The 13,397-nt window shown below is 36.2% G+C and overlaps 1 protein-coding gene across 2 annotated transcripts in view; it reads right to left on the bottom strand.

The window, feature by feature from the left end:
* Positions 1-6,494, bottom strand: part of LOC143225599 (synaptotagmin-5-like) — a 133,169-nt gene extending 126,675 nt beyond the window's left edge. The window contains exons 1-2 of one of the 2 annotated variants that reach the window (XM_076455327.1): positions 6,000-6,076; positions 807-868 (exon numbers count right to left, since the gene is read on the bottom strand). The gene's annotated coding sequence lies outside the window, so the exon portion shown is untranslated. Of the gene's footprint in view, positions 1-806; positions 869-5,999; positions 6,077-6,345 lie in introns of those variants that run through there. The other variant, XM_076455326.1, reaches the window with a different exon arrangement.
* Between the last annotated feature and the right edge of the window lie 6,903 nt (positions 6,495-13,397).

Genomic DNA, 13,397 nt, shown 5'->3' with positions numbered 1-13,397 from the left:
GCGGTGGGTGGTGATGACTAGCTGCCTTCCCTCTAGTCTTACACTACTAAATTAGGGACGGCTAGCACAGATAGCCCTCGAGTAGCTTTGTGCAAAATTCAAAATACAAATACAATTTATACCTTTGAATAGGTCGAAGAGATATATTGTAAAATTGTACGCTCGACAACATTATTTACTTTTCTGAGATTTTTTGCGGCTGCTAATTGCTTAGAAAATGTTTCACATTGTCTGAACACTATAGGCTGTATTGATATGTCCAAAAGTGCAATGTGTTCAAATGCTAAGGGGGTGTATTGATTTGGTCCAAAAAATCAATGTACATAGGAAATTGTTCGAATCTTATGTAGGCATATAAAATCACTGGTTGTATTGTAATCTCCAAACACTCAATTATTGAACTGGAATTTAATGCGAAGTTGCTTATGTATAAGATTATCTAGTACCTTAATTTGTGTATTAGAATTTTGAACACTGGGAAGATGTTAAGACTTCAAAAATATTTAGTGAATGCAATAGTCTGTTTTCGCTATTTTATGCCCCCTGGTGACTCAGCGATAAGTGTCAGATCAAATATGTGTTCACAACAGTACACGTAAAATCTAATGTGTTCTTAACATTAAGCAGGTCCCCCGCAGGTACAGGGGTAAGTCTACGGATTTACGCCGATATAAGGAAGGGTTCGATTCCCCTAGGTGGATTTAGCAGATAGCTCGATGTGGCTTTGCTATAAGAAAACACACCCACTAAACAGGAACATCATTGTATAAACAGTTTGCAACTGGTTCGTGACATTTTATTCTTACCTTGTTTATATGTTTAGCCACTATTTCACGTGTTCAATATCTTTCCACTGTTACGTTTTCGTCTGCAAAAACAAATATTGTTATTATAATCATCTTGACATCTTCCTGTAATGGATTTAAACAAATGAGTAAGGTTGTTGACTCGCATGAATCGGCCTCGGGTAACGTCGCGCAAAATTCAAAGAAACATAAATAAAGTTTATTGTATATAAACTTTTATGTTCAATTTCAAAAGTCCAGATGTTTAATCCTGCCATAATTAACTATTAATTATCACGTTTTCGTTTGTATTATTACTTTGTGGCAACATAGATAGAAAACTGTTGAATAAACGGTCACCAACCAACGCGTTAACTTTTAACATATTTCCAAGATGATTATCTTGAGATTACAAATCCAAAAATTAAAAGAATGGCTATTATTCAGCAAACACGAAGCCTCGCACAAACACTACAGAATTACCGTTAAAGTCCATCTGATCGAATTGTTTTTAAAACGTATTTTTATGAACTATTTGTGCATTAAATCACTTGTAGGTACATTAATTTATTGGTTCTTGTCAGTAATAATATATGTCACACATAAAACCATCAATATTGCTTTTAACCCTAATAATTATAGCAGTTTAGCAATGGTAATAGTGTGACACAGAGATGTGCATGGTTGTGATTAGTTGTCATCCGATAACTAAAATTGTTTGACCAGTGTCCATTGGTTGTCACACAGATACATGCTTCTCGTTTCAGACATTCCTCACACAGTAAACCAAAATACTGAGCAATAGCAAACCTATTCTGTAACATAACGATCTGTTTAAGTACAGAAAGAAATAAAAAAACAACACATGGTAAAGATGATTAGTTTTTGACAAAAGTAAGAACACGTTAATTAACTTGTATGAAGACCGTGGTGTAAGAAGCAACAGACTTGACCTACAACTACCGCCGAGACATATTACTTCTATAAATACTGTCATTCTTGATATTACTTAGGAACAAAGAATGAGTTATACATGCCTTATAGCATTTAGCATTATTTCATTACTACGACTCGTTGTTGCTTCTATATATACAGCCATGCCTGATATTGTTACTTTGAAACAAATAATGGATTCTACATGCCTTATGACATAACATTATTTCGTTAGTACGACATATTATTGCTTCTATATACACCGCCATGCTTAATATTGTTACTTTGAAACAAAGAATAGGTTCTACATGCCTAATGACATAACATTATCTCATTAGTACGACAGAACTACAATTTAGACACATCAGTCTTTCCGAAGATCTCGTGTTCAGAAAACGAACGTTTTTAATAAAATTTGCTATATTGTAACAAATTGAACGTATTGTGGTTTACTAAAAGTACATCTCTAAAGTTTAATGTTAGTTTAAAGAAATTGTATTTTTGTTTGTTTTTTAATTTCGCGCATAGCTGCTCGAGGGCTATCTGCGCTAGCCGTCCCTAATTTAGCAAAGACTTGAGGAAAAGCAGATAGTCATCACCACCCACCGCTAACTCTCGGGCTACTCTTTTACCAACGAAAAGTGGGATTGAACGTCACATTATAACGCCCCCACTGCTGAAAGGGCGAGCATGCTTGGTGCAACGGGGATTCGAACTCGCGACCCTTAGATTACAAGTCGAACGCCTTAACCAACCTGGACCTGCCGGGCTTTCTATTTTTGAAGCGCTTACATACACCCTTGTATTTCACATGTACCTTTCGTGTCCAGAGGCAGTAAGGTCACCATGAATTTGTTGCAAATGTGATTTCCTTCAGTGTCTCAGTCCTAACAAACAAACATTTTATACGATGCGCCAGAACGTTTAGTAAGGTTTAACACTTTAGCATGTTGTACCATGAAAGCTCTTGTATCATTAAGTAGTGTCAGGTACAATATATATTCGAAATATAAAAGTCTTACTAATTTCCTAACAAACGTAAGTACCATTGAGTTACGACTGGACGTAGGTATATTCTTTAAATATATTTATTAGAAGTAATTTTTGTCTAAGAAAGCAGTTTTGTTTGATTGCTATGAAATTTTAATTAATTTTGTGTTTAAAACGAGGCCACTTTTTAAAGTAATTTTAGTACTGAGTAACAATTTTGTAGAGATTTCAAAGGCATCTACGTTTTTATATTGAACTATAGAGCGAATGATTTCGTAAACGATAAACTAAACATCTACTTTAGTGGATCAGGGCATTAAAGAACTAAAACAGTAACAACTAAAATGCTTCTAAAATACCTTATGGAATAAGGATTAAAAATATATCTCATTCTTTTCAACAAAATCGCGAAGGTATTTAAACAGTATATGTATATATATATATAAACATAAATAAAATAGAGTTGTCCATGTATTTGTTTAGTGTCGCAAGATTTAAATTACATACTGAACCAGTTTTTAAGAAAACTTGATAAAAGAGCTCAGGTGGATACCTTGCCTATGAAGATCGAATTTAACTGGATGGTGAACAGCTCGAGTTTGGCAGCCATTCTAATTTTACCCTCTTAACACTATAAACGAGGAACGAAGAGTTCAGTAGCAAATTACGTGAGGCTGAACAGAAGTGACGTATAATTGCTCAGGATGTTTTTATGTTTTTTTCTTATCAAACGAATGAATCGTGTACTACGCCCCCATTTGTAGCATTAATTTACTGATCTGGCATTGTCAGGTATTTTTTACAGTATTTAATAATGCTAAGCGATTTAAAATATCTATTCACAATATACCACAAGAAGACGTTGTTTTAAATCTCACTGAGGTTTATGGTTAACAGTTTCTTTCATATACATAGGTTGATATACTATTTTATATATTTAGAAATGAAGTAATTTGCTTCGATTTTGTTTAAAAAATTCAAATTTCACCAAGTTAATTATTAACTTCGGTTCAGAGCAAGCTACCTTCTTAGAACGAAATTCGAAAGGAGCCTGGTAATGAGTATTGCTGATTAGATATGATTTATGTACGTTATTACTTGTATGATAGAATGCATTGTTTCGTCGGTTGTATGTCCTCTCTGTTCACGATATTTGTGGCCTTAATCCCATACGCAAGCTACAATAAGCTATTGAATCCTGTTCGATGTTTAAAAAATCAGAATTAAACGTCAATATTTCAGACGCTCTTTATTTTAAAGTGTTTTTATGAGATGCTCGAACAAATTTATTATTGTTTTCACATTCAGTTCTTAATTAGTAATTGGATTTGCCAGATGAACCAAATACTCCTCCCGGGAATAAGACTTTTAGCCTATCGTTGTTAGTGGTCAATAACTTATCATTTGTAGGGCTAAAGGGAAAAAGCAGGAAGAAGCAATCAAACGTCTAAAAGTGCCCTGCAGAAAACAAAAGTTTCTGGGAGATAATAAAAGAGAAGAAGAAACTGACTAGGTTTCAGCAAAACAAAGATTATTTAATGGTCAATCCTAGGTGTTTTCTACAGACGGATAAAGTTTAGTTTCTCATCCGAATGCTTTTCTTTATATACTACACCTAATTTCAGTCGAAATTTTATGTCTAATTTCAAGAAATTTAGGTGAGGCACGACCAAGTAGATAGACGCTTGATTCGTAATCTGAAAGTCGGGGGTTCAAATCCCCGTCACACCAAACATGCTCGCCCTTTCGGCTGTGAGTGGGAGTTATAACGTTACGGTCAATCACACTATTCGTTGGTAAAAGAGTGTCCCAAGAGTTGGCGATGAGTAGTGATAACTAGCTGCCTTCCCACTAGTCTTACATTGTTAAATTAGGGGCAGATAACCCTCGAAATTCAAAAAATAAACAAACAAACGGTAAAAAAACGGAACTGTAACTTTAGAAGAAATTTACTATCATTTGCAATAGGAATCAGTAAAATAAAAAGTTGTGCGTTTTATATTGCGCATGGAAATATTTTAGTTGCTTCTTTTAGTATTAATCTAAAATTGGCTGTCTGTAATATGCCATCACAGATATTGGAATCCGACTTGTAGCTTTAAGCCCTCAGACTTCCAGCTGAACCATCGCGGGTTCTCATTCTCATTTCAGTATTTATAAAATCATTTTCAGTTTGGAAGTGACATATAACCGTTCAACCCAGTATTTGATTAAATTGTAGCTTTTAATTCAAGCATAAAAAAGGTTTGGATTTGTAAATAGTATCTAGCTTTTCAGCTTAGAACTTGTAAAAATTAAAATTTTTCATTTTAGTATCTAGAAAAACGTTTTGATTTGGAGATAGTATCTAGCTTTTCAGCTCAAAACTTGTAAAAATTAAAACTTTTCATTTTAGTATCTAGAAAAACGTTTTGATTTGGAGATAGTATCTAGCTTTTCAGCTCAAAACTCGTAAAAATTAAAACTTTTCATTTTAGTATCTAGAAAAATGTTTTGATTTGGAGATAGTATCTAGCTTTTCAGCTCAGTACTTGTAAAAATTAAAACTTTATTTCAGTATTTAGAAAAACGTTTTCTATTGAAGAGAGGGTTGATGTTCTTAATTCATTACTTGAAAAAAAATGTTTTTATTTCAGTGCTTAGAAAATAGCTCTAAGTTTGGAGTTATTATCCGACTTTTCTACACAGTATTTGAGAAGACTAAAACCTTTTGTTTCTTTATTTGCAAAATCTTTTTCTGTTCAGAGGTAATATATAATTTTTAACCCACTACTCAAAAAGTAGTTTGTGATTCGACAAGAGTCCTAGGCTATAAATATTTTGTATTCCTATCTCCAATTGTCTTTAAACTATTACGTTATTTGAAAGCTTACTGTAAAGCACTACCTATTTTTTGTTGTTGTTTATAGTAAAATAACAACCTTTAGAGGGTATTATGGCTACACAGTTCCAGTTGGTTTACAGATCTTACCATTCTCAAACCTGAAACGTATACAGGTTTGCTTTATCTCAGGTAAATAGTTGGAACGATTTTAACTTCAGATTTCTTCATCGAACATGCTCATTCTTTCATCCGTTGGAACGTTATAATGCGCCAATCAATCCCACTATTCATTAGTAGTAGTAAAATTAGTAGCCCAAGAGTTAGCGGTGTGTGATTTTGTCCTTGCTCTATTCTAATGCAAATAGTTCTCAAGCAGCTTTGCGCGAAATTCGCAAATAAACATTTTTTTTTTCTCTTAAGTTATTCATTGCATACGTAATGAAACTCTGACAAAGAAAATCACTTACCTTCGAATAACTTAAGAAAACAAAACTTCTTCACTAGGAGAGGGTGTCAGACGGTGACTTCAACGTTCAAAAACAACAAGCTAACTATGGAAACTAAGATACTTCAACGTAGAAATTGTATACAAATTTTGAAAGACAATTCAGAGTAAATAATGTTTTATATACATATATATATATATACGTACGTAGGTAACATTAGAAACACATTTTGTATTTATGGGAGAAAAAAAATACTAAATGAAAGATTGTTGTAACTTCATCGATACCAAAAAAAATTCGTCTAGTGAAACAAAGACATGAATTCTGAATGCTTAATATGAAGCAAATACAACTGAGATAAACTTACTGTGATCAGCAGGTAAAACTTTTTTTTACCGCTAGAGCCCCTTGGTCAACTAAAATGTGCACGCAAGAAAAGCAGCGACTACAAACATCCCTCTCTCATTTCACGCGTGTGTACTTCACGTGATGAAATGGTGCTGTTTAAAAGCTCTCTACACGTCAGTCTTGCAGTTGCTACGGTGATCCAAACAGTACTTCAACCTATCTGCTGGACGTAACTAAAGAGTGGGCGCGTTCCTGATCGTCGCAGCACGAGCGAATATGTATAAACAGTTCTTTTATGCGCAGTCTCGTAATAGTCTTTTTGCGTCGTTTTCCGGTAGCTGTCAAGTTGGTGACATTTTCTCTTAGCCTTTACAACATATGACGAAGCTGGTTCCTAAGAAACAGAACAAATATACATTACGTTCATTTTAGGAGCAAATTCCAAAAAGTTAAATCTCTCTTTTTTGATAATAAAACGTGTGCTAATGAAGCTCTTTTATATTTCGTATGAACCGATACTGAAAATATAGCTTGTTCATTACGACAACACGACGAATGGATAAGATTCTCAACATACTAAATAAAGGTAAATTACTAATATTCAAAATATTTCTGAAAATTAAAACGTAAATGAATGGCTGCCTATTGTGTGCAATGATTTTTCCACAACTCTCTTCATTCTGTCAATAATGACAAATTTATAGCTACACGGCTATCTGACATTTTGACAAGACGTACAATATACAGTATAACGTAATTTATTTTCCTATCACCACGACAAAACAGACTTATGTTTATCCCAATCGTAATCTATTTGGAACGTAGTGTCTATTAGTAGCGCAGGATTAATGTCACCCACCTCCCTCTTATAGTGGAACGTTATTTACACTTATATCGCATTACTAAATAACTGACCCGCTATTTCACTACACGTAGGCCCAGCATGGTTATGGCCTTTGACTCGTAATCAGAGGTCGCGGGCTTGAATACCAGTCATACCAAACATGCCCGCTCTGCCAGCCGTGGGGGCGTTATAATGTGAAGGTCAATCACAATATTCGTTGGTAAAAGAGTAGCCTAAGAATTGGCGGTGGGTGGTGATGATTAGTTGCCTTCCCTGTAGTCTTACACTGCAAAATTATGGACGGTTGGCGCAAATATCCCTCGTGTAGCTTATCGCAAAATTAAAAAAACAAACAAACTACAACTGTTCTTTCCATCAAAAATATCCCACAATCTTCTGATTCAAAGCGCCTTCAAACCATCTTTTTCACAAAAGCTGGTACAAAACTTTTTCACAAAATAGACCCACAAGTCCTGCAGTTAAAGTGTCTCAAAATTATTCGTTTCATGGAATAAATCTCAATCTCTTGGTTAAAGTTTGAAATGTTCCTTAACGTGTTTTCATAAAACAAAAAACTCCGCTAATCTCTCAACCAAAATGCATCTAAAATATTTTGTTTTATTAAAATAACCATACAAACCTACTTAGCAAATATACATACAATATCGTTTTTACAAAATAGCTTTTTCTAGCCTTTCAGTCTAAACGTCGTCTGTAAAATAATTTCTTGAAAAATAACACCACTATTAGATCTTTCGAAGTGTGTCTACATTATCATTTTTATAAAATATTTTCACCTTCTCAGTCAAAGTGTCAGCATAATATCGTTTTTACAAAATAAACCTCCAACCTCCCAGATAGATTTACTTTACAGCATCTTTTGCCACTACCGATACAAATTTCTCACTTAAAACATTACGAACCTCTCGGTCTTTTTCTACAATGTATTTTACATAATAACATTACAAGCCTCTATATCAAATTGTACAATATATTACGTTTTACGTTTCAGTAGATATGTAATTAAAATATACTTTGTTTACAGAATAGCTACAAGCTACACAACATCTCGCTTTATTTCTAAAAATAATCTTCTCGGTCTTTCAGAATAAGTATTTTCACAATACCTATTTTTACAAATTATTTACAAGTATTTTTACCAGCATTGACATAGAACTCTCATCATTAGTCTGTGGATTTGTTCTCTTATATACGGATTTATATGTTGAAATTTAGTACACAACGATAAACAATAAATTACGTTTATTTATTAACTGTTACGTGGTATCAGCTCTTTTAGTTTCTATTCACACATTGATATAATGTAATAATTTTTCATGCAAACCTAGATAAAAGATGTCTGGCCATAAGTATCCATAATGTTTAACTAATAGACATTTCCACCTCTTTGGTTATTCTTATAGAAGGATTTGAACGTCATTCTTATAGCACAATCACAGTCTCAATATGCGAAGCATTTTATTTTGCAATAGGACTCGAAGTTTCAACTGTGATGTTCTGGTACACTAACTGATAAACCACACTCAATCTCATGCTCGTGGAGTTAAATATTTCTATCTTTATCACTGGGTCTGGCCCGGCATGGCCAAGCGTGTTAAGGCGTGCGACTCGTAATCTGAGGGTCGCGGGTTCGCATCCCCGTCGCGCCACACATGTTCGCGCTCCCAGCCGTATGGGGCGTTATAATGCGACGGTCAATTCCACTATTCGTTGGTAAAAGAGTAGCCCAAGAGTTGGCGGTAGGTGGTGATGACTAGCTGCCTTTCCTTTAGTCTTACACTGCTAAATTAGGGACGGCTAGCACAGATAGCCCTCGAGTAGCTTTGTGCGAAATTCCGAAAAACAAACAAACAATCCACTGGGTCTATTCACAGTATATTAATTAAAAATACACAGAACAACAGATAAAGTTAAAACCTGAATGCTTTTAAGAAACGAAAAAATAAAGAATATTTCCGTAAGAGCAGAGTCAGTGTTTTGGATGAAAAATCGTAAGAGTTAAAAACTTGAAAATGTAGAGTTTATGAGATTCTTTCCATCGTCAACAACAACAAGGCATTTATACCAATATTTTTAAAAGTATACCACAGTTTAAAACTAATAGTGTGATAAAGTTAATCGAAGTCTCACATTAATATACTTATCTTACCTAAGTAGGACGAACTGAAGACATAACTTTATCTTAGTTCTAAACTTATTGATTGACAAGTATTATTTTATTTCGTTGAATCACAGGGTGATAGTGTAGAATCTTACTTTATATCTGCTTGAATAAAAATTGTACGAAATGATTTATTAGAATTTATATCTTCTTCCCTGAAAAAGCCCTTTGGGGTGGATTCCTGTACAGGGTAAGGGGGCCTCACAGAGAAGGTTCTATACTTTCACTTTACTTCCTCTGAGATTTGAATATCCACCCAGATGTTTACCGTGCGTGGTGACCCGTGAAGGTAAGAAGAGTATCCTGGTGATTCAGGGGTTCAACACTAACACACCACTTTGACCTTAAATACCTGTAGACAAGTTGCCTTGGGGTGTCTCCTCAGGGTCAATCGGCTGGTCTACTTGGGCTAGGGTCAACTGGGTACCAGTGTTGGACCTTTTTAACAGGTGTGTTTGATGCTGTTTAGTGTATAGGTATAGTGCTCACAAAATCCTGGCGTTGCTGCACTGTCCTCATGGCTCCGTGGTAGGTGGGGACAGCGGGCACTAAAATGTACTTACTTTATTACGGATATCCCCAGCTATGCTATGAAACAAAAAACAGATTATCGGAAAACGACCACGCATGGACGACTCTGATCAAGATTCACCATCACAATCTGATTCAACAGCTCGATTTCTTATTCTGCATTCATTGTCTGAGAAATTCTTAAGATAGGAGTCTCCCTTTCTCATTCAAAAGAGATTAGAGGGGCATGCTGATTTCTCCAATCAAGGTTTCCACTCGGAAGAACGGAATAATGCTGCCTATAAATGTACTTATTTTTACGTTTACAACGCCACGTGTACCTGCCTCTATCAAGGTAGGATACTTAAATTGTAAGGTACAGTCATACGGTCATATATTCCCAACCCACCCCGATGTTTCCAGTGCCTGCGGTTCAGACATTCAAAGTCCTCTTGCCGTGAATCTTTAACATGTGCTCGTTGTGATGGCGATGACCACGACGCCTACGATGCGAACTGGAACTACACTGTTAATTGTGGTGGTTCACATCTCTCGTACTTTCGATCTTGCCTTAAATGGGTGGAAGAGAAAGAGGTGCAACGTTTAAAAACTGTACACAATATTTCGTATCCCAAGGCTCAAAGGTTACTGTCTTCCTCTTCATCTTGGACATATGCTGCTGAACTCTGTTCCACTGCTACAGTGAGAGTGCAGCCACATCTTTTCGTGCCTCCAACAGAGTCGTTCTCTAACCAATCCTTACAGTGACTGTTCGGATCTACTTCTTCAGCTCCGAGATGTTGAACGATTATTCGTTCTCGACCTCAGTTTCTGGACTCTGCATGTACTGATAGCAACCTGCCGACTCAATCCAGGGCATAGTTCATGGAGGTTGGAAGACCTCCTTCTGATAAAGAAAAACGATGTGGCCGTAAATTGAAAGGGTCTCCACCCAGTTGTCTATCTAAATAAAAATAGCCACATTGATACAGTGGAACTGTCCAGATTTCCGTTTGAATATTGATGATATTAAGGATTTGATTGATTCTTACCATCCTGTGTGCCTCTCCTTACAGGAAACATTTCTGAAACCTGTCAAAACAATCACCTTTGGCAGTTCTTTTTGTACAAACGTGACAGATTCTATGATGAACGAGTGCATGGAGGGGTGGCACTGCTGGTCGTTCAGCATGCACCCTCCTATCTTTGCCGCTCAATATATCCTTGGAGGTCATAGCCACCTGTGTTCCTTGGGTCATACCATCACTGTCTGCTTCCTCTATCTGTCTCCTTGAAAGACCTAGGATCAATCAGACTTTGATGCTCCCACAGTACAATTGCCATCTTCCCTTTTGATCCTGGGGGATTTTAATGGAGATAATCCCATTTTGGGTGGTGCTGATATTCATGGGATAGGTCGTTCTATAGAGCATATCCTCTCGAATCACCATATTTTTTACTTCAGTACTAGTTGTTATGCTTATTTTCTTGTATTTAGTCAGTCTTTTACTGCTGTTGACCTCTCCTATCTGCTCCCCTTCACTTTTCTTTCATTTCTCTTGGGGGATTAACAGTGACCCATGAGGCAGTGTTCATTTTCCTATCATACTGAGGGGGACTGGCTGTGGTCGATGCCACACGACCTAAGTGTCTCAGTGAAAGCTGGACTAGACCAACTGGCTCTTTCTCACTGATCTTTCAGGACTTTATCTTGCCATTGTCTATAATCCATCAATTGACGACCGCATGGCAGCAGTAACTGACTGTAGTATCCAGGCAGTTGCTTGAAGTATTCTTAAAATTTCGACATGTGACAGGCAGAATTACACTACAGAAGGTTTAAAAACTGGCCTAGGCTACTTTTCATAGGTATCCAACACTTTCAAACTGCATCGCTTTTCAGCTCGGTAGGTAAGATGTCACAGCCAGAAGGAATCTTGGATTATGTTTACAACCAACATATCTTCTACCACCATTTCTAAAGTAATGTGGGACAAGACTTGAAAGGTCAGTGGGCAGTATAGTTTGGTGCCCTTTTCGATCTTAGTATTCAATGTCCAGGAAGTTGCTGATGCCCAGAGCATCACTAGTACTCTCGAGCGAAAGTTTTGGCTGGGTATATAGCACTTTTTTTTCATCCTCCCACTTTCTTGGTCATCAAGACTCGGAAGAGAGATCGCCTCTTTCCTTTTGGTCTGATCCCCTCTATAGCTATAATCACCCCTTTATACTTGCTTTTCATCAGTCTGGTAGTACACTGGTAGGACCTGACGATATTCATTATGAGTTGTTGTGCCATATCTTTCCTGCCTCTCTTGCTATTCTTCTGGTTGTTTCTAACCAGATCTGACTGGAGAATGCTTTTCTTGATGCTTGGCACAGGGTTATTATCCGCTCTCTTTCTAAGCCTGGGAAGAATCTCACGATTCCTTCAAACTACCGTTCAATTTGTTTGATACACTGTTTCTGTAAGACCTTAAAGAGGATAATTAATGCTTGTCTTGTTTGATTCCTCAGATCAAACAATCTCCTCTCGCCCACCCACTGTGGGTTCCAACAACAGTGCTCTACCATGCTTATCTCAATAAGGCAGATACAGATACTCTCGATTGGAATCATTGTCTTCTATTTACCAAACATCTTTCGAACCATCCTTCCATTCCCGCTCTACAGTTTCTGTGTTCACTACTAAATTGTATGCCATTTCTCTTGTCCTGAATCATGTAGAAGCTATGTAGTACACCAACTGTACTATTTATACTGACTCGCTTGGCTCTCTACTGGCCCTAGCATCACTTCATGTTAGTTCTTTCGCTGTTCTTGTTGATATTTATAACCGACTGGCACATTTCTCCTTACCATCCATTTATATCCAGTTCTTCTGGTTACCGTGCCACACCGGTATTCGCAGGAATGAGATCGCTGAAACCGCAGTTAAGTCCATCTTCTCTGGCACTATCACGGCCGTGCCAGCCCCATACATGGACTACGGTCCCGTATTCAAGACGCAACTCCGCGCCAATTGGCAGTCAGTTTGGAGTGAGCAATGTGATAACAAGCTTTTTCCTGATCAAACCTTCTGTCGCTCTTTGGCTGTTTTGCAAATCCTGAAAAATAAAAACAAGACTTTATAGATCAATAATATTTCTATTTCCATACTACGCCCTGTAAATCAACCGAAAACATGAAGCTGTAATGAAAGATAAATGATACATACTTTATACTTAAAATGAAACATTTATATAAACCTCAGTAGTTCTAAAATATAAACGAAAAAAATCGTTTCAATCTTAAATATCTATTTTTTCTTTAGTTGTAGAAACTTTAAAATGAGTAAATTAAACTTTTGATTAAGTTATGTTTACTGTTTTTTAGTTTCTAGATACTTCATTTATTAGTCAACGTGAGAACAAATAGATTAGGTATCTTTGATCTGATGTTCTAACATATTGTTTTACTTCTTTGTGAAAATATCCATCTGTGTTTTTACACCAAGGAGTTTATTGAAGATGTTATGTAATCTTGAAAAAATACA

Source organism: Tachypleus tridentatus, chromosome 9 (genome assembly GCF_004210375.1).
Source record: "Tachypleus tridentatus isolate NWPU-2018 chromosome 9, ASM421037v1, whole genome shotgun sequence".
Lineage (NCBI taxonomy): Eukaryota > Metazoa > Arthropoda > Merostomata > Xiphosura > Limulidae > Tachypleus > Tachypleus tridentatus.
The sequence above is the reverse complement of the archived record's forward strand: the minus strand, read 5'-3'. Positions and strand labels throughout refer to the sequence as shown.